This window comes from Taeniopygia guttata, chromosome 9, assembly GCF_048771995.1.
Source record: "Taeniopygia guttata chromosome 9, bTaeGut7.mat, whole genome shotgun sequence".
NCBI lineage: Eukaryota > Metazoa > Chordata > Aves > Passeriformes > Estrildidae > Taeniopygia > Taeniopygia guttata.
This window is the reverse complement of record NC_133034.1, coordinates 16,082,142-16,103,146: the sequence shown is the minus strand read 5'-3', so window position 1 is coordinate 16,103,146 and position 21,005 is coordinate 16,082,142. Positions and strand designations below refer to the sequence as shown.

Below are 21,005 nucleotides of genomic sequence, written 5' to 3'. Positions count from 1 at the left end.
TGTGCTGAGGGGGAGGGCTGGTGCTGTAGCTCTGCTCATAGTAATGGTAACTCCATGAGCTTCAAAATGCCTTAAATGGCACCTTCTAGCTCCCTCACTCTGCTCAAGGCCAGAGATGAGTGAAGGTTCACCCTGTACTCTTATTTTATACCTCATTTGGCATCTCCTTATCCCTTTGCTTTCTCAATGGTATTAAGAGCAGTAAAGGAGCGGTGACGTGAGGAGGTGGGAGTTGTTGGCCAGGCTCTGGCAGCTGACATTTCTGGTCATTGCTGGTCACTGGCCCAGTTCAGGGTAGTGGGTCTTGCTTTTGGAGGTGCTGAAAGTAGTCCAGGAATGCGGACACTTCTACTTGTGAAAGCTGGGAAGGAAAATACTGCATTTCCCAGAAACTGTGTGGGTTAAACTGCTGGCTTTGGAGACAAGCTGTTGGGAAGCCCATCTAGTGTGCATCACTCAAGTCTCTCTCTTTTCAGGGCTGGGAAAGAAACCTGAAGTCGTGAGTCTGGTGGAGCACTGCGTGTTTCCAAACGCTCTTCTCTGAGTTCATCCCACCAGTAAGGCTGTGCAGCGTGAGAACTGGTATGTAAACACAATTCACAGGCACAAGGGACAAGAATGTCAGGCTTTTCTGACAGTGGCACCTTGTTCCTGGCTCTCGAAGTTTGGAGGGAGAGTGGGATCACTGGAAAATACAGGACAAACTGATGGTTCCCTGGGGGTGCTTACACCCAGAGACTTTGGTGGGGAAGGGTTCAGCAGTGAGAGGCTGTGCGTGTCCAGAAGTCATCCCAGGCTGAGGTGCTGAGGCTTTAGACACGCTCTGTGGGGCGATGTGTGGTGTCACAGCAGACACAGAGAGGCAGCGTGGGGGTAATGACAAATGCACACACCAGAAATGCATACACACACAGACACAGGCTGTACAAGTGTAGGCACATGGAAACAAAGATGGCAATGCATATATAGTATATACTATACAGTGGCATATGAGAGCTTGGGGGTGTAGATACCAAATGTCTGTATATACTATATATGGCGATTAAAGAATGCATATGCATTCATGTTCTCTTTTTTTCTTTCTGTCTCTTCTGTCTTTCTGTGGAGCTGTTGCAAAACTACCAGATTCAACCTCCTGGGGAGCCTTTCTGGCCAAGGTTTTACAAGCCAGCACCTGCTTTGCCTGCCTGACTTCTTTCTATATTTATTCCTCTGCACCCGGTTTTTGCCTTTGCCTGTGGAACTGTCACAAACATTTGTGCTGGCTTTTGACTGCACAGGACTTCAGCTTGCAAGTCCTAAATCTGCCTTTGTGCATGGTGGAGGAGCAGGCGTTTTTGTGCATGGTTGTGCCATCTGTGTGTCTGAGCATCCCTGGTCCTTGCTGTCTGCATTACGTGGCCTGTGTCCCTGTGATTCTGCAGCAGTCCCTCTGTTCTCTGTCCCTTCAAGATGTTTTTATGAATCAAATAGTCTCAGTCATCCTACTTATGTAATGTGTAATTTTTCCTTTAACTTAGCCACCCCTGACCCAGTGGCTGCTTTAAGGCAAAGGCAATGTGAGCAACCCTCACTCCCCTGGGTTTTGTGTCCCTGTCCTTGCCATGTGTGCCACTGCAGGCTGCATTCCTCTCCTGTTCTGTAAGCCCTCTGCCTCTCGTGCTGACACAGTTAATATTTCTCTGCTGGCAGGGCAGGCAAGGTGGTGGCGTTTAACTCTTCAGGAGAACTTTGATCTGTTCATCTTTGATGGAACCACTAGAGCTGTAAGGGCTGGTATGTGCCTGTGATGGGGTTTTTGCTCTTCCAGATGTTCCCCATTGCTTTTCTGCTGAAAACTTTAATGAGAGTTTGTAAAACCTGCACAAACCTGACACTTTTTACATTAGTTGTGAGAGTAGCTCCTATTTCTGACCATGGGGTGATCTCCGGGTGACTGTGCTGCTGGCTGGGGCACATAGCCCCTGTGGGAGGTTCTGGTGGGCTTTTGGAAAAATAATTAATCAGCTACCCATGGAGAGCTAGTCCCAGCCTGCAATGCACTGAGGTTGTCCTGGTGTACCACTCAGTGCCACTTGGACTGTTGTCTCTTTAAAGCTGCCTTTGTGACCACCAATGTAATGAATGTATGCTGCTGCTGCCTGGCAAGGTTGATTTTTTTTTTTTTTTACAGTGGTAGTGATGGACCAATGAGTTAAATATGGATGTATTCTAAAAGGCAGAGAACTTTTTTACCTTTTAAAGCAATGGTTTAAATGTTTTCTGTCACCTGTGGGTGCTAAACTCTTGCTGCCACAGGTCCGGACCACTGTTCAGTTCTTGGAGGTAATTGCAGAGCCTCTGTCTCCGGAGGATTTCAGCTCCTCCTGAAGCCTGTGCCTCAGTACCAGTGAAAACCAGATGTACTGTTATGTCGCTTTTTTACAGTTTGTTTTGGCCATACATGGGCAGAGTCAGCTCTGGAATTCCTTCCCTATAAATTCAATAGCATCTTGTGGGTGGTGCTGGGGAATCACTCTGGTCTGGTTGGATCGCCTTGCTTCGGCAGCCTGTTTGCCTTGAAAATGTCCTGCTGTGCACATTCCTGAGAAGCTGCCTGCCCCTGGAGCCATGGCTGCAGCTTCCAGGAGGCTGCTGTCCCATGCTGGCAGGCAGAGTCAGCTCCTGCTGCCTGCAGGTCAGCCTTGGCTGCTGAGACTGATGCTTGTGGCAGTGCTGGCATGGGGATGTTGCTCTGGTGTGCATGCAGGCTCTGCAGGGATAGTTATACCTGCTAAGAAAACTGCCTCTGAAACTTGATTTGCGTGTTTGAGCATTGACACTCAAGTCCCTTTTCCAGGGGTGGGGAGGCTGGGTGCTCCCCACTTCCCACCTGACATGGGATACTGTGCTGTGTGTCCCAGCAGGGATTGATGGGTGCTGCCATCCTGGGGCTCCTTGTATGTGCAGGGATCTTGTCTTGTCCTTCAGTTTGTGCCTTTCTGCAGTGCTGTCTTGTTTTTATGGGTTTTTTCCATAATGCAAGTTCAAATACATGCTCTTTATAAAGCACTAGCTTGATGAGCCAGGTCAGGGGAGATTTCCCTATGCCAGGTGAGCAGCCAGTGTGAGATGTGGTGTGACTGATGGCTGAGCCTGCCTTTTCTGGGCCAAGCTGATGTTGCTATAACCACAGCCTGAATTTGCCTATTTGCCTTCAGAGAACACTCTAAAAAGTAGTTCTAGGAGTTTTTCTACTGGCGAGTTGAGGGATGAAAAAGAGGTTTGTTGCAAGGGTTGAGGAGCAACAACTGCTAGAGTTGCTTCCAATGAATCTTCCTGTGCATCCCTAGTAGGGGACAGAGATGCAGTATCACCCATCATGCCAGGAGCCTCCGAAGCACAGTTGAAGGTGATTTTGTGTGGCCCCATGTCCAGGCTCTGTGTAGGTCGGCAAAGGCAGATTGCTCAGCTCATGCTTCAGAGGGGCAAGTCATCCCTGTGCCAAAGCCAGGGAGAGAAGGGTGATTTTTTTTTTTTTTTGACATCCTTTGGAGTTTTGATCTCCATATTTGGAAATGTTTACCCATTGCTCTGATCTATTGCAAGGGAGGGGAGGTGACTCAGGGTCTGGTGGAAGCAGGATTTGAATTCCTGTAGTAAGGTTTTTTTTTTTATCCCCCCCCTTTCTTGTTTTGGAAGCTTGTTGTGGTCAGTTTTCAGTTCTCTCTTGCTCCTGGACCTTGTTCCAAATTTGATGTGCTCGGGAGGGAAGCACATTAACAAAGGAGCTTGTCTGAATGCTGGTAAGTGCATCATTGCTGTTACAGCAAGCAATTTGGGATTTTTTTTTGTTGTTTTGTTTAGTCAGATAGATTGCATTGAAGTGTGTGCATTGCTGGTGGAGGCAGGCATGTGGATCAACAGCAAGGGACCCAATGAAACCTATAGCAGGGAGAGTTGGTTTACTGGATTGGTCTCAAAGGCAAAATGTTTCTTCAGGAGTAGGTATGAAGATAATTTAAGCCAGCTCCCATTCAGTCACGCTTTTCCTTTTAGTTTCACTTGTTCGTGCAGCAAGGTAGCAAAGCACTGTAAAGGAGGTGGTCAGCACGGAAATTCATGTGCTCAGCAAGGAAAATACAGCTTCTGTATGATTTTTGTCTCTTAAGCAAGAGTGTGTGTTAAAAGGCTGTATAACACATGGATATATTTCTCTCAATTGTTAATATTTAACTGTTCTTAGTTGAAGTTTAGCAACTGTAACTGGATAAACTTTGAGTGTCCATTTTTTTCTTGTTGTTCTGTATTTTTCCTTAGTGTTAAGTTTTTAATCTGTCTGATATTGTAACTGGCTGCTTCTTTTTTAACTTTTTTTCCCCCCTTTGCCTTCCCCCCCTACTCCTGCTCTTTCCTATTTCCTGAAAGGAAGCTGCAGTTCATCCAGACAGTCAGGGGTGTGGGGGGAACCTGGAAGATGCTCTGCTTCCTATTTTATTCATGGCAGCTAAAACCATGCTGAGGAATGTGGAGCAGAGATCCACCATCCTGCATTCCTCTTGTCATTTGGAGCATGTAACATGTACAGAGTGCTTTTAACACTGCTCTGGGGGTCATGGGGCAGCCAGTCCTGCACCTCAAATGCGAAGCACTGCACTTCATCCTTTTACTTTGGAAGGGGCATTGATGAAAACCCTTTTATAGTTCCCAATGCTGCTTAGTAATCCTTGTATCTTCTCAGCTAACTAGTATTTTTAGGCTCCTTCAGACCTCTTGCTTCATACTCTCCATCTTAAATTTAAGACCTTTGTTGGAAAGGTAAACCTCTTGTCGATTTTCATTTGCCCTTTTAAATGGGGCTTAATACTCCTTGCTTTTCCAGAGATGTGGATTTGCAGCAGGTCCTTGAGGTATAAAACTGTCTGGATTGTCTTGAACAGGGAAATACGGTTAGCATGAGGATGGATGTGTGATAGAAAACACTCTGCCACAAAAAGTGATGAAGGACTGCTGGAGCCTTTTCTGTGGCTGAGACATGCTGGGGGTTTGTAGAGTTCAGCTGCATTTATTCTTTGTTGTTTCAAAAGGCTGATTGGATTACTGCAGCTTGTGGGGTCAGGGCCTGGCTGGGCTGAGCAAAGGAAAGAATTGCTGTCCTAAAGAGTGCCCAGCCTGAATGGGCAGGGGAGAGGCTTAGGAAACAGGGCCCTGGGGACATGTCACAGCATGGTGCTGTGACAGCTTCAGGAGCTGTCACAGCACCTGAAGCCTCAGCCCAAGGACTCCCCCAACAGACACTCGTCCTCTGTCGTGCATGGTGGTGCCAAGCTGTGGAATTGTGGCAGTGGGACCGTGGTCTGTGTTGCTCCTTGTGTGCTGTGCTTTGCCTCTGCATGTGCACACGTGCCCCTGTGCAGTGGCCATGCTTGTAGCGGCACATGGATGTGGCACATCCAGGCTTCACCAGCTGCCTGTGGCTGAGCTTGGAGTTTTGGGAACAGCACAGTGGGACTGGAAATGATTCTGTTCCCCTCTTCCCTTTCCTGCTCACCAGGATGTGCTGTTTGTTGGAAGACAAGGATGAGCAGTGCCTGGGTGCCGTAACCCAGTGCTCCGGGCAGGGCTTGTCTGGCACATCTGGGGAAGTGACTCTAAATGTTCTCGTGCCGATCCTTCTCTGTGCAACACCTCACCCCTGCGAGGACGTGACTTGAGAGCTGACAGCCTGTGCAGGATGAGCTCCCCATGTGCTGCCTGTGCCCCCCTTTCCTGGTGGGTGCAGGCAGAGCTGGGGGAGCTCTGGAGGACGAGGCAATGCCCACGGCTGGGACTGCAGGCTGCCAGGGCTCTCCATCTGGTGTTTCTCCAGGACCTGAGCAGATTCAGTGACCACTGATGCTATCCAGGATCCACAAAGGATTTTCTCCTGCTCCAGGAACAGAGCCATTAAGGGCTGACCTGTAAATTAATACAGCTATCTAAAGATTTTTTTTTTCTCTCCTCTAGCCTGGCACCTAGTAAACACTCCAGCCTGAGAAGCCTTCCATGGCACTGGCCCTCAACAGCGTTCAGAGAGCTCCATGCCTGCCTTTCTTAAGCTTTTCTCAATCTCTTTTAATGCTGTGTTAAATGCAAAGGACTTGTTTAGCTCCTATGTAGGGAGGTTTCTGTTCCCAGCCCATCCTTCATCCTGGCTGTTGCTCTGATCAGTCCAGGGCTGGCACTGCATAGTTGGCAAAGGGATTAGACCAGCACTGTGATTTGAGTGCTTGGAGAGGGCTCAGAATGCACTGAGTGAGGGCTGGGTGTATGTGCCCCACGGTGGGTAAGAGAAGCTGCCCCGGACAGCGCGGGACTGGCACATGTGAGTGTGGAAGGGTGAAAGTTGCAAACCTCTGCGCGTCTTATACTTTGTGTTTCTTTAGGCAAAGGTTTAGGATCCCTGAAGTACTAAATTGTGCCTGAATGCTGAGAAAGTAGTGTTATTGTGGTGTGCAGGCACAGAAGTTAGGGCACTGTGTAGCAGATTAGGGAAAAGTGCAAATCTCTGTATTTCATGTGATGGTTTGTGCTCAGCTCCTGGGGACAAGTGGGTGCTTTGTGGCCTCGGGCACAGTGATGCTGTTAAACCCATCTCTCTTACTCCAATAAAGTCATACTTCTCTGAGCACAAAATATTTCTGCATCAGTTGCTTAAAGGTAAACCAAGAGGCATTGATTATTTAATAAAATTGATCTGTGTTGCTAGTGTGTGACATGATCTCAACACGTATCATTACATTAGAAATTTCCAGATGGCACCTCACCCAATTGTACAGCTGCTCTTTCCTGGGATCTGAGTGGAGTTCAGGCTTTTAAGAAATGTCTGTTGTTATTAGCTTTATCATACACGTTCTCCTGTACCAGCTGGTCACACAGCAGGAGGTCTCACTCACAGCTTAATTCTTCAGTCAGCTCTGGGGGGGCTTTGCTCCTGTGAGTTAGGTGTTTGCATTTGGGATGAGATCTCCAAGTGAGAACAACTTGTTTGCCTCCAGTGAGTGTGTTGGTTCAAGGACTGAGGTGCCCAGGAGGAGGAAAGGAGTTGCTCCTGTTGCTTTACTGATGTCCTCGAATAGTTAACTGTGCTTACTGCTTGTCCTGGTGGGGGAGGACAATGTTTTAAATAAATATCAGGTTTCAAAAGCCTGGCTGCCTGTGGTGAAGAGGAAAAGAATACTTGTGCTGTGCTGTCTCACACCCCTACAGCAAAAATATCAGAGGGACAAGTTCTGGTGAAGCTGCCTGTTTTTGGCAACCACTTCCCTCCTACATCCTTGTTCTTCAGGTAAATCCTTCTTCAACTCCATCTGCTGTTCCCCTTTCTTCCCTGAAAAGTCATTAACATCCCTTGAAATAAAGAAAAGGACAGGAGGAGGGAATAAATGGGTGTTAAGAAGTAGAAAACAATCAATTAAATAGTACATAGCATGTAATTTTGCTTGGAAACTTACCATGAAATTGAGGAACACTTTAACAACTAGTAATTTAAATTGCATTTGAACACTGCTAATGAGTTGTTTGCATAGGAATTTTGGTCATTTCACAGCAGGTTGTTGTCTTTAGTACCCCTTCCTTCAGTTAAAAAAAAAAGGATTAAAAATTTCTTGATGAGGAAGATGCTGTAGTCAACTGGTCCAACTATTGGTAGTAAAAGGTGGTACTGTGGAAATCCTGCAAGGCCCTGTTAGATTCAGAACCATTTACATCCTTAGCGTCAGCACTTCCAGTGTTAAATACATGGGAATTTGATACTTTTTATCTAAAAAAGCTCGTTATTTCTAAAAGGTCGGAAAATAATATTATCCCTATTTCACTCACCAGCATGATAGAGTTGAAGAGGCTGAAGAAGTTTCTCTAGACTCCTGGGACTGGGATTTGCAGCTGTGGGACTGACTCTCAGGAGTGAATCTCTTGGCTCAGTCCTTATCGCCTCAGACAAATCAAAACAGTGCTTTGGGATCTGATCCTGACTTGCTCCACTTTAAGAGGAACAACAGAGAGGTGCTGACTGGCTTTGCCTGTGGGGTATTTGTATTTAAATTATTAGTCTTGTTTTTCCAGTGTTTAATGCTCTCCTCCACCACTATTTTACTTCTAAAATGCCAACTATTTTCAGCAAAAGGCAATATCAGCCTAATCATGTTGCTGCTTCGCTGCTGGCTGTGCTGGGAACAGACTCTATAGGAAGGCAAACGCGAGTTACTTGTCGCCTGTTGCTGAATGAACATCCCATTTTCAGAGCAGGGTTTTTGCAAATCCGTGGGTATGCTTAGCATATGGAAGGGGGTTCCAGTATCAAAACAAATCTGGCCTCCTGTTTCTGAATGTGTAGGTTGTTTCTTAGAAGATGGAACCTTTAAAATCTGTCCCTGCAAACATGGCTGTTAAATCCTGCTATTTCTAGAGGTGTGAGGCAGCTGTCTGCACTGAGATAAGCTATAAAAAGGCAATATTTTCCAAACCTAGCTTTTTTAGCTATACCTCCCAGACAGTTTGGCCAGCAGGAGTTCACCAGGAGTGTCACCACTGCTGCCCTTTTATGCACAGGGTGCTGAGTGGTATAAAAACTTCTGGGCAAGTTTCCAGGGTCAGCATTAAGCACCAGTTCTTCCATTCCTATTGGGTGAAATGCTGCGCTGGCCATTCTGTGTGAAGGAAGGGGTGCTTGTTGGCTCGGTGTTTTTACATGGTCTCCTGTTATTTTCTAGGTGATTGTTTGAATTTCATTCTTAATTTTCATTGTGTGTTGCTTGTTGCTGATTTGGTGACCATGTCTAGTCACAGGGGATTTGGAGGCATTCCTGTTTGCTGTGTAGACTTGAGGGTAGCTGGTGAGTTCATATGAAACCAGAACAAAAATTGCAATTTTTCCTGTGGATCTGGATGAAGTTTCTCACGGCAGTCTGCTGTTATCACATGGGATTCCTGACACATGTGGTTCCTGCAGTGCTTTGTTAGTTATCAGCTAATTCTCCTCCAAGATGTGTGAGGGTCAGAAAGCTGCACCAGATAACCTTGCAGAGGCTGTTAGGGCTGCAGGGACAGAGAAGGATGTGGCTTTTGAGCATGTTCCCGGTGAAGTATTTCTGAAGGCTGGGAGGGCACTGGGGATGGGTGTGCTGCAGTGACTGGAGCAATGTCCTCATGTAGGTGAGGAGCTGGTGTGTGCAGGGAGACGGGGTGAGATCTGTGTGGTGGAGGAGTGCAGGCAGCCAGAGAGCAGAAACCCCAGACAACCTAGGTTCTCATGATGCTAAAAGCTGGTTCTTTATCTCAACTCAGTGAGCTGTCTAGCGAGTACTTTTGCCCTCTTATTTTAATTGAATGACCATTTTATCACCTTGGTTCCTGAGAAGTGCTCCACCTGTTATGCAAATCCCTCATCCTGCATAGCTGTGGTTGCAGGCCCAGTTCCAGGCATGGGCTCTGACATGGGTGGAGGGTTTTGTTTTCCCTGTTTTGATGTTTTTATTCACTGAAGCCCAGGCTACCTCTCAGTCACCTCTGGGCACCCTGTGTGTGGTGGGTAATCTTTTCTTTGTAATTTCAATTTCCTTACCCCGGTTTTCCATTTCAACAGTCTACTCGCCTCTTTTCCAGCTTCCTTCCAAAGGCAGACACACACTCAGCTGGTGGAATTGGATCTAGATTTGATAACTGCTCCCTGAGCAAACAGCCAGATGTGTCTGCTTGTCCAAAAGCCTACTGAAGGCTGAATAGGAGTGAGACGTGGGGTTTGAAATAATCCCAGTGAGTTATTTCTGGCTGTGGTTTCTCCTTGTGGTGCTCCCACAAGCTCCTCTGCATCTCAGGGTTTGAGTGAGGTTGAACTGGGCTGGTAAAGGCCCTTTATTTCCCCACCTCCCTCTCTCAACTTTTTTTGAAAAATGCAGATAAATTCAAGTGATAACCTTGTAACAGAGATAAGGAAGAAAAAGTCTTACAGGTAGATTAGTTTGCAGTGGAGGGAAGGCTAACACCAAGGGAACTCACACTGAGCTACCCTGAAATGCTGAGGTGGCTTATTTATCACTTACTAGCCCAGTAAATGTGTCCTGTGGTTTACAAGTGGGGGAGATGACAATCCTTGTCCTAAAGATTCTGCAAAGCAAGGCAGACAAACGTGCACTTGAGGTCTGTGGAAGGGTTAGCACAGGTGATTGCTGGAGATCAAACTCCAGATAAAGCAGATTCCTGGAAGAGAAGGGCTTTTGCTGTGGGAGTTGTGGGTGAAGGATTTTTCAAGTGCTGGAGGAGTGGATCAAGAGAGGAAGGTAAATGGGTATGGAGGGAGGTGAGAAGACCTGAAAGGAAAGAATGTTGAAGGGGAGGGAAGAAAGTGAGAAAAGGAGTAGGAGGAAAAAAAGAGCAGCAAGTCTGCTGTGGGAGGGGATGGTGTAGATGAGAGTCAAGATGACCTTAATGTCTCTTCCTTGTGTGTTAAAAGCTATGCCATAACTCAGCTACTGCAATTAGTCATCTCCCAGGGTTTGAAGTACCAGGTTCTTCTCTGAATGGAGTGTGCTGGTCCTGGCTGGAGTTCAGTGCTGGAAGATTTCTTGGGTCAGGCTTGAATGCCACACGTGGTGGGGTGCTGCGTGGTCACATCCTGCCTGTGTCCCACTGCCAAACATTGATAGGCAAGTGCATAAGCAGCTTTTCATCTTCTGCTTTATACCCTCAAAGTTAGTCTCCTAGAGACTCAGCAAATTAGAGACTGGGGTATGTGTGCATATGTAGCAATCTACCTCCAGCTTGCTTATCTTTTTCTGGAGCTTGTGTCTGATCCCCATCTATTTTTTTTTTGTTTACTTTTACTGTTGATCCTATTCAGATCTTCCTTCTGACTCCTCATTTCTTCCACAAAGTAGTCTCCCATTCTTCTGATTCTTTCCTAATTGCCCATTAGTTAGAAACAATTCTTTTGTAGCCAGTGTAAGGCATGGGAATACGTAGGATATCTCTGGAGCTCACTCAGTCTACTGTCACGGCACGCTGTTCCAGCAGGAGAGAAACCTGAGTTCAGAACATCTGAAATTGCCCATTATCTCCGCTCATTTCTTGCAGTCCATAATTTAGGAGTGAGGAAGTGAGGGGAAGAGGAGGCGAGTCGCTCTAAACATGACTCATCCCACAATGGATCGATACAAAATGTTCCATTACATTTTCATTATCAAAAATTACTTCCCTCTCCTACCCCCTTTCTGTGAGGTGCTGCAGATGCTTCACTTGGCTTAGTGGTGGTGGTGTGGCCAGCCCAGCCAAAGGTGTCTGAGTTTTGGTTCAGACTTTACTTTCTGGGTGGGCTGAGGTTGAGCATGGTGGAGGTGACCTGATTTCAGAGGGGAAGGAGATTCCTGGCTGCTCTCAGGAGATGTCATGCTGCTCGAGGCTTGGAGGAGACCTGTTTGACGAGAGGAGTCACTCCCAGCCTTCCCCTTGGGGAGGGAGGCCAACAGATGTGGCAGATGTAAGGCAATATTAAAGGACATAATAGAAAGTATCGTGGGCTATCTGCCAGGAGCTCCTCTGGGCTGGTGCCACAGATGCTCCCTTGGGCTCCACTGGCGTTTCACTGCTGTCTCCTTGCTGAAGTTTCCTGCTGTGTGCAGTGATGGGGTGGGGATGGAGCTGCTGGGTGTTCTCTTGCCTCCAGGTGTGTTTAGGGCATTGATTTTACAGTCTCTTTACTGACCAGGAAGGGTGAAAGCTCGCCCAGAGCTGCACAGATGTTGCCAGGTGTGTATAAACATTTATGTGTAGGTACGTATATGGTAAGACAAAGAATTGATCCAAGTTTTGTGATTCCATTTGTCCTCCTTTCTTCCTGGTGCCTTCATGAGCAGCTTGACAGGCAGCTCTGCTGTAGCAGTTGGCCATGATCCTGTTTGTGCACAGGAGGATTCTGCCACTCTTGCCTGGCGTGGGATGGGAAGTATCGCTGGGCTGACCTCAGCGGCCTCTTCAAAAGGCTACAAAGTATTTGCAGTTATTTCACATCTTCCACCTGCCACAATCAAGGCCTTGATCTGTGGGTAAACTCGGAACAGCACTTTAATAGACAAACCCCACTGCTCACAGGTAGGGTTTCATTGGGGGAGTTTCAGCTTGTGAGGGAGCAGCGTGTGCTCCTGATAGTGTTATCTGCTGGCACAAACAGCACCAACGGCATCTTCTGCTTCATCCTGTGCTGGGAGAAGGTCCTGCCAGGAGCTGGGCTCTGGGGTTCTGCATTGTGGTGTGCTGTGATGGCAGGGGCAGGATCCAGGACATTCAGCAGTCCCTGGTGAGATCTGAAGGTTGCTGCTGCTCTGTTTTGGAGCTGCTGTCACTGCAGCAGAACATTACAGGATCCAGGGTGTGCACAAATGTGTTTACAGAGCAAATAAAGGCGAGAGAGAAAAAAAGGAAGAGCCTCAAAGTGGCTTTGGGTGTTTTTTAAGTGGTAAAGAAATTCCTGAGCATATGCAATTAATGTCTATTAAAACAGAAACTTCTTTAATAGCTGAAATATCAGCTCCTGCGGAAGAGCTTTCCTGGTGGGTCTTTTTCATCTCCAGCCGCCTGCCCTGCCGGGGTGTGCAGGGGGATGTCTCCAAAGGTGCTGGGCTTTGTGTTTTCGGTTGGGCTCGTTAGGTGTTTGCAAAGGGCGATGCCGTCCTTCTTTCCTGGCTTGCTTCCACTTCTCTGACTGTATGGAGGTAAAATGGTAAATTCTTATGAAAACTTACCCATTTGGGTCACAAGGGTTCCATGACTGATGCAATTTGTTTTTGTGAGATGTTGTTATTTACTTGGATCCTGGAGGAAGATGATGCAGAATAAGCTAAAGGGCTTCTCTCCTGCTGGAGCTGTGTGTGCTTTGTCTGTGAGCAGGCTGCTCTCTGAGCAGCAATTCTGGTGAAAGCTTGTGGAGTTCTCAGAGTAAAACCACTGAGGAACAGGGTATGTTGTGGAGGCAGGAAAGGGTGGTAGCAAAGTCTTTGTAGGCTTGACCTGCCTATTGGAACTTCAGAGGGTCATACTGGCTGTATGGATGTCAAAGCAGCAGCCTACTGTGGACATGATGCTGTTTGTGCGTATTTCGCTTGATTAAAAAAAAAAAGTCATGAGGATGTTTTGAACAGTCTTGCTGAGTACAACTGTCGCCCTTCTCATTAGCTACAGCAGTGACCTGGGGCTTTCTTCTTGTGCTGGAACTTGCAAAGGTATGCTTTTTCCCTTTTTCTTTTTATCTTTTCCTTTTAAAAATGCCATTGAAGTGCCTCTCTCATGCTTTAGCAGCAGTTGCTTCAGCCTGTGCTGTTGTCCATGTGCACGCTAGAGGTTCCCTTGTTACTTTGACATGTAGCTAGGTGAGAGGAGTGGTCTGCAGGACCTGCTTCAGTGGGGCTACACCACACCTAAGCTCACGGATGCACATAGCCAGATCCATCGCAGGTGTGAATGGCAAAGTGTGCCATGTTTTGTCAAGGCTGTTATTCTCAGAGTATAAATAAACCATGTTGAACTCCTTGCATTTTATAAGGCTTTGAAAGCTTGACATGGACATGATGTTCCTTTGTGAGCTGTAGCTGCTGGATCTCTTGATGCAGTTCATTTGTTGCTTCTGAGTGCTGGAAAAAGTGTTGTGCGAACTCTGAAATGTTTGAACAAGCTGTGCTCCCCTTCTTATAACTTTTTCACTAGAAAAACAGGCGGAGATGTTTATCCCTCTCTCCCACTTTGCTTCCTTGTCCCATCCTTGTTGCTGTTGTCCCGCTATCGTGGATCACTTGTGTCATGCACCAGTGTAGCATTTGTCCCTCGAGAACACACCAGTCACTGCTGATTTGCCTCAAATCATTGTCCTTGCAGTCCTGAATAATACCCACATTAAGCAGGTGGAGCTGATACAATCACTTCCAACGCAGCTGACAGCAGCTGGGTCAGAGTCTTTCTCACTGTTTCCTGCCAGAGAAGAAAATAAAGCACACGTGAAGGCAAAATACATGAATTTTCCCCTTTGTCTCTCCTCCCCAGCACCCAAGTCATGCTTTCCACAACAATGAAGTCTCAGCTAATCTGTTTCACAGAAGAGGCTGAATTTTCTTAGAGTCAACGTTTCCATGTCTGACAAAGTTAAAAAACTTAAAAAAAAAAAAGGCAGAAAGGGCATAGAGTCTGCATGCGGTCTGGCAGGCAGCCAGACAAGGAGTGCTCTTTGGGGTTATTATTAGGCAGATAACTGTATCAAGAGCTTAAACATCACCCTGGGCCTGACGGCTGCAGTGCTCTTTGTGAAGTGCTGATGCACATTTCATACTCCTGAGAGAATCTATTGTAGGACTTGAAGCCACTTTTAAAAACAATTTTTATTTTTCCTTTTCCCCTACAGTAACTCGGGTGCCAGCAGAGTTCCTGGGAAGCAGTTACAGGTGCTCCATGGAGAGCTATGGCTAGTTTGGAGCTTGCAGATTCTATTCTCACTACCACCTCTGTATTCCTACCTCCGATAGGAACCGTGTCTAGAATTTGTATGTGTCAGAGGTGTCCCTGAGTGAACCAGACTGCCTTGAAGATTTTCTAACCCCTTCTCGGGACCTGTCACGGCACAGAGGAAGTTTAGGGGCCCATGGGTTCTGGTTTGGAAGGTGTGTGTACAGAGATGTACTGGTGTACAGAGATGTGTGTCCCCAGAGCTGTGGGGAGACCCTGTCACCTGCACTGCCCTGTAGGAGAGGGGACATGTGGGAAGTGCAGGGACAGGCTTTTGATGGTGAGAATTGAGATGCAGCACTTAACACACTTGAACAGAAGCTGATGGAGAGCTACACAGGGTGGGATGACACGGGCGGAGCTGCTGGCTGGGAAGTTTCTTCTCAAGTCGTGGAGACCAGCAGAATGTCTGTTTGTAATGCTGCTAGATACCATGTATCTGTCTGTGTTCCCATCTATAGATGGTATGTGCAAGGCTATATATAAACGCTGTGATGGCTGGTATTTTGGCTGATACACTCACAGTTTTGTGCCACATTGAGAGATTTAAAAATATCTCTCTGTTCCAGGAACATCTATACCATGGCAGATGTCATCTGGCGTGGGGAGTGGCTTCTGTAAAGGAAGCTCAGCATTATTACTATGAGCCTTAGTAGTCTATTAGAATATTTATTGCTTCACTGCCACCACAAGACATGTGAGGTGTGTTATTTCTGCCTGTCAGAGTTTTTTCACACATGCAGGCAGGCAGCATCTGTCACTGCTCACTGCGAGTCACTAGCTTTCATTCTCAATGAACTTTCTTTCCAGCTGGAAGGAAGGCAAAATAAAGGCATCAGAACTACACAGAGTTGATGAGAAAGGAGTTCATCAACATTTATTTACCTTGGAGCTGTACCTCTGAGGACTGTCTTGAATCTGGGTCCTTCTTGGCCAAGGCACAGTCACCTTGTGCTTGCTATTGTTTGATTTCAAGGAGAGTCTGTCGACCTGTTGTGTCAGGCCCTGCGGAAGCCTGGTATGAGTCAGAAGTGTCTCTGTTGCAGGAGACAAAGAGTAGGATGGGAAGCAAGTGAGAAGTTACGTGCTCAGGACTTTCTTTTGGGAGCAGCTCTCAGGTTTCCCAGTCCTCAATTCATCAGCCGAGGGCCTGGCAACACTGCCTCGTCCTCAGTTTGTGTCAGAGTGTGAGCAAATCCTGTTCTTGTGTGTCCTTGCAGAACTGTGGTGTTTTTGTGGTGGTTATGAAGCATAGGCTGTGCCAGCCATGTTGTGACGGAAGTGCTCAGGGTGTGAATGCTGGCATCACCAGCCAGCTCTGCTTGTACACACCGCGATAATTCTCCCTTGCTCATGCTTAGGACAGGGTTTGGATGGAGTCTTTCAGATGAGAAGGGCTGAGGAGCATGTTGAGGTTTGGCCCTCCATTGTAGAGAGTTTCTGGACCTGCAGAGAGAAATGAGGCAGTAAAAACCAAAAAGGAAACAGACGTGAAAAGTCATACCTGAGCCTTGACCTCGGTCTCTTGTTTTGGGTTGCCCTGTGAGGTGTCAGTGCTCTGTTCAAATCCTCCTCTGTGAGCTGGCATGAGATGCTTGTCTGTAACTGGAAGCAGGGGAGCTAAAGCAGGATGGATGGACAGAACAATGTCAGAAGCAGAGGGTTGTTTGTAGGGTTTTTCTATAGATCTCCTGTCTCTTGCATCTATCCCATAGTTCTATCCCTGACCCACTCCCTCATGCTGGGCCAGTGAGCACAAGTGATAATTAAAATGAGAATAAGTCTGGTACCTCCTTCTAACCTGGTGGTGGACTTCCAGTGTTTTCCTGACTGAAGAGGAATGGGAGGAACATATCTTGGGACTGTCCTTCCTGCTGTAGCTGAGGATGGGTGTTACAGCAGTGACCTTGGGTTGGTTCAGACCCTGGGGGATGGGGGTTAGGGCAGTGACCTTGGGTTGGTTCATACCCTGGGGGTTACGGCAGTGACCTTGTGTTGGTTCAGACCCTGGGGATGGGGGTTAGGGCAGTGACCTTGGGTTGGTTCAGACCCTCGGGGATGGGGGTTAGGGCAGTGACCTTGGGTTGGTTCAGACTCTCGGGGATGGGGGTTAGGGCAGTGACCTTGGGTTGGTTCAGACCTTGGGGGATGGGGGTTACAGCAGTGACCTTGGGTTGGTTCAGACCTGTCCGTGCAGCAGCAGATGCCGAGGGAAGGCGATCGGTTTCCCTGGGTGGCCAGCAGAGAGGCACGACTGACTCTGCTGCTCACCACCCTTCCCATCGTGGCATTGCAAAAACCCTGAGCGTGCCCAGCTGGCAGCTGAAACCCAAAATGCACAGAAAGCCTCGGAGGTGTGGGCGTGCGCTGGGAGAGCGGGCACGAGGGTGTGGAAGAACATCTCCGGTGTCGCCTCGCCGGGTGCCAGGAAGCGGCCCCAGCCCTGGGGTGAAAGACGAGCAGGGCCGGCGGCACATTCTGTACATTCTGCAGCGCTGCCCGGCATCCAGCCCGCCCGGGGTTTCGGTGTCCTCACACCGCTTTCTGCCCTCTGCTCCCCTCCCCCTGCCCGCTCTGCCTTGAGCTGAGGTGCACTTGTTTATCCATCGGGCTCTACAGCCTATAAACAGGATGTCTCTCTGTTTCCTTTCAGCCCGGTAACACTAAACCGCTCCGGGTGCAGATAACGCTTTAGGAATCCTCCTGGCTGAATGAGCCTTGTGTTGGTCATGGCCAGCTCAGATGAGACAGCACATGCCTGTATATATATATATCTCTATATGCATATGTATCTAATAGGGATGTGGTACGAGTTGGCCACGGTGAACGAATTCACGTTGCTGTAAAGGAAGTCAGTGCATGTTTTAGGCAGGGTGGCTGAAACAAGACACCGATTTCAACCGGATCCCGAATATACAGTTTGTAAAAACAAGCTGTTGTATAAAACCCTAAGCCTGTGAAACCTTTTAGGGGGAAAAAATTCTGCAGTTTATTTTGTTTAAATGATGCTTCCCAAAGATTTTCTCACTGTGCTGGAGTCCTGGATACTGAGAACCTGATAGCGAAGCAGAGCATGTGGAAAGGCATTGCATTAACTAGTAGTGCTAAGTAAATTTTGAATGGGGGAAACAAAATTAGAAAAGAAAAATACTAACACACTATCTCAGAAAAATTTCTTATTCAGGAAAGCAGTGTTCAGGCTGTGTAAAAGCAGTGATGACAAAGGTGATTCTTCTGAACCACTTTTTAATCTGAGACCTTGCAATCACAAATAGTAATAAGAAAAATGGAGTTTTGAGATATTCAGTGTCTTAATGTTCAATATGTTCAGTGATTTCTATTGATTGTGGTCTTGTTGTAAGCTCTGCTGTAAATCAAGTCCTTGCCAGCCCCTGCTTACTTAAATCGGTAATTTCCTTTAATATCTTTCAGTTGAAATAAACTTAAGGTTCTGGGCCTGGTGGTTGTGTGGGAATGTTTTGGAAAAAGGAATTTCTTTTCCCCTAACAGAAGGTGAACTTTCAGCCCAGTAATTTTTATTGTATTGGTTTTTAAGCTGGTCGTACCAATACTGGGGCTGGACTGATAACTTTTGAACACTTGAAGATGCAAAGCAGGTCTCTAGAAAAGAAGTGAATTATGTCTGTTTTTTTTTCTTGGATCGATGCACCCTTACTTCAAGGGAGTTGTCAGTGAGAGCTCATGCTTTTGTAAAAGTTTTAAGATTCTACCCGCCACTTCAACCAGGTTGTCAGATCAACATGTCTCGTTTACAGAGATGTACTCTGGATCTGTTACTGAGACGTGGTTCAGAATAGCTATTGAGGAACAAGTTGTTCTGCCACAGCTCTTCTGTGAGCGCTTTGTGTGCATGCAGCTTCATTCCAAAATGAACATGCCTTTCTTGACTAAGTTCAGGCTATTTTGGAAGGTGGAGTTAAGCTAAAACATGGAGGGGGAAAAAGTTCTGTTCTTCCAGAAATAAACTGATTTGCATTGGGTGTATTTTCTGTGAGCCTTTTGCGTTCTGAAGCCGCTGCCTACCTGGGTGGGTGGATCCCAAGCCACGTGGCTGGCCCTGAAAGTTTTGCAGTTCATGTTATGGTGGCAGCGAGGCCGTAGGAGATCAGCTGTTTTCTATAAAAAGCTGAATGATGGTGATTTTAATAGAGGGGTCAGCGTGCTTGGCACATGATCCTTTTGTGTGAGCAGGCTGGGTGAGTGACAGGGCTTATTCGTACAGGTTGCGTAAGGGTTTGACACAAATGGATTGGGTGACGAGGATGATGGCACCTGCCATACAGATGCCATTTAAATAAAGATGTGCCCCTGATCGCAAAAGCATTTGCCCATCACAAGGGCTGGCAGTGCTGGGTAATATTTAAGCTGTTTTGCTTAGCTCATGGAAAGCAGGAGTGGATTTCAGTGCTGCCGTTCTGGGTGGGCAGCGTGACATTGGCAGCGGTCAGGGGCCCCTTGGGCAGTGAGAAGCCCTCGTGGAGCTTCTCAGAGATCACCCTTGTGATCAGGGGAGCAGGCAGTGCTGGACGGGGGTGGCTGATGCTCTTCAGCAGAACCTGGGCTTGTGTTAAGGGCCTGTCCCTGCAGACTGCTGAGACAGTGGGGAATGCTGGGATTGGGCTTTTCTTCGCCATGGTTCTGTGTCATCTCTCCTGCCTCCCCTTCAGCGTGGCCAACTGCCATTGCTTCTTTGGTAAGGTGTTTACATCCACCCCATCTCATGTTTCCCAGGAGAAAGTGGAGCCAAATGGTGTGAGATCTGTAACTGGGCTAATTGCCCACTTGTGTTGGCATGCAGATCAGAGAAGATGCTGGATCAGCAGTGACGCTTTCTCTTCCCTCTCTTCCACACCTGGGTGCTGCAGCAGGGCTTGTTGCTGCTCTCACACAAGTAGTGTGTCACCTATAGTGTGCTCCCCCTGTTTTTGTTTTTTTTTTCTTCCTTTTAGGAAAGGGGCAGAGCAGGTCTGGAGGGGAAGGGTAAAGCTGGACTTGGTAGTGAGTGCTTAAAATACTAATGTGTGCTGTAGGAGAGAAAGCAGTATCTCTTTAGAAACTTTTGTGCTGTGAGGACAGCTCCTGAAGAGGGAGGAAACCAAAGTATTGCATCCATATGTAGGAGACTGATATTAGAACAACCTCTTCACTTCTCCCACCTAGAAGTCACTCTGGATATAAGGTGGTTCCCTTCCTGTTTTCCCTGTGTCCAAGCAGTTGTTTGCTATCCTGGCCACCCTAAGTGGTCTCCATGGTTAAAGTTGCTCTGTGCTCCATTCATTGAGGCCAGGAGCTGTGCATTTTTCTTCTCTTCTATGTTGGGAAGTTAACTTTCCCCACTGCTCACTTTGGCAAACCTGAGGTGCTCTTCTCTGACAATACCAACCACTGTGTGGTTGAGCAGGAAGACAAACTGTGCTAAAAATTATAACTTTTGTCATTGGTGTGCCTGGGAGGGGACAAAAATTGCCTTTGTCATGTTTCAAACATTTTCTGATGCTGCAGGTGCTTGAGGAGGTGATGTGGCACCATAATCTCCAAGTGCTCCTTTTTTGGGTTGGTGGCTGACTTTTGTTGACAACACAAGGAACTTTAAAAATTTTATTCCCAAACCTTGCAATCCTGATTTCTGTGTATTATCCTGGAGTGGCTTTAGAGGATTTGTCTGGTGTGTGTTCCAGATGCCTGAGCTGCTCTGTCCCTTGGGGCATTTAATAGCAGTAGGGACACGGTATCTCATAAGAATAAGCTTGGCAAAATACGAAAGAGAACAGCTATTCAACAATGGTAATTTACAGGTGGTGGAAAATAGAGGATGTATAGGCTAGGCATCTTAGTAGGTAATTTCTCTGCAGCATTTAAACATTTTGGTGAAAAAGATATTTGAAAAGTGCTGCTGCTGTGTAAGAGTAAGGGCAGCATTGCATCAAATTAGAGGAGAAAGATGAACTGATTAGTTTCCTCACCACATCCCCCCCCCCCCTCCCCTTTGCTAACATTTAAAGTGGAAAAAGTCATCTGGTTTGAAAAATGTCACTTGGTTAAAGAGAAAAAACAACCAAGCAAAAACTCAAAGCAAACATTTACTACATTGCATGTGGGTGGGATTGTGGGACATAGACAAAAGCAATGATTAGAAGCTGGCCTGGCCCAGAAAGAAGTGGAGGGGAGCAGTGTGCTGGGGCTGGATGTGGCAGAGTCTGTTGTGCAAACAAGATGGTGCAAATGGTTCTTCCTCCCAAAAACGAGATGACCTGATTCAGTCCACTGCTTACTAATATGTAAGAGGAGTAATGATTAATATGATGGAAAAAAAATGAAAGCTAATGTGAGCAGAAGATTAATTTGGAGTCTGGAAGAAGGGCATTGCTAATCCTTGACTCTTTGAATGGTTTGGGTGGAAAGGGATATTAAAGATCATCCAGTTCCAACCTCCCTTCCATGGACAGAGATGCCTTTCAATAGTCTAACCTGCTCAGAGCCCCATC

At 47.0% G+C, this 21,005-nt stretch overlaps 1 protein-coding gene across 13 annotated transcripts in view; it reads left to right on the top strand.

The window, feature by feature from the left end:
• The window catches only part of LPP (LIM domain containing preferred translocation partner in lipoma), a 332,729-nt gene that overhangs the window by 21,450 nt on the left and 290,274 nt on the right, over window positions 1-21,005 (top strand). For 9 of the 13 annotated variants that reach the window (XM_072933649.1, XM_072933640.1, XM_072933648.1 and 6 more), the window contains exon 2: window positions 477-582. The exons of 1 other annotated variant lie outside the window; for it this stretch is intronic. The gene's annotated coding sequence lies outside the window, so the exon portion shown is untranslated. Of the gene's footprint in view, window positions 1-476; window positions 583-3,282; window positions 3,786-21,005 lie in introns of those variants that run through there. 3 more of the 13 variants (XM_072933646.1, XM_072933642.1, XM_072933650.1) reach the window with 2 other exon arrangements.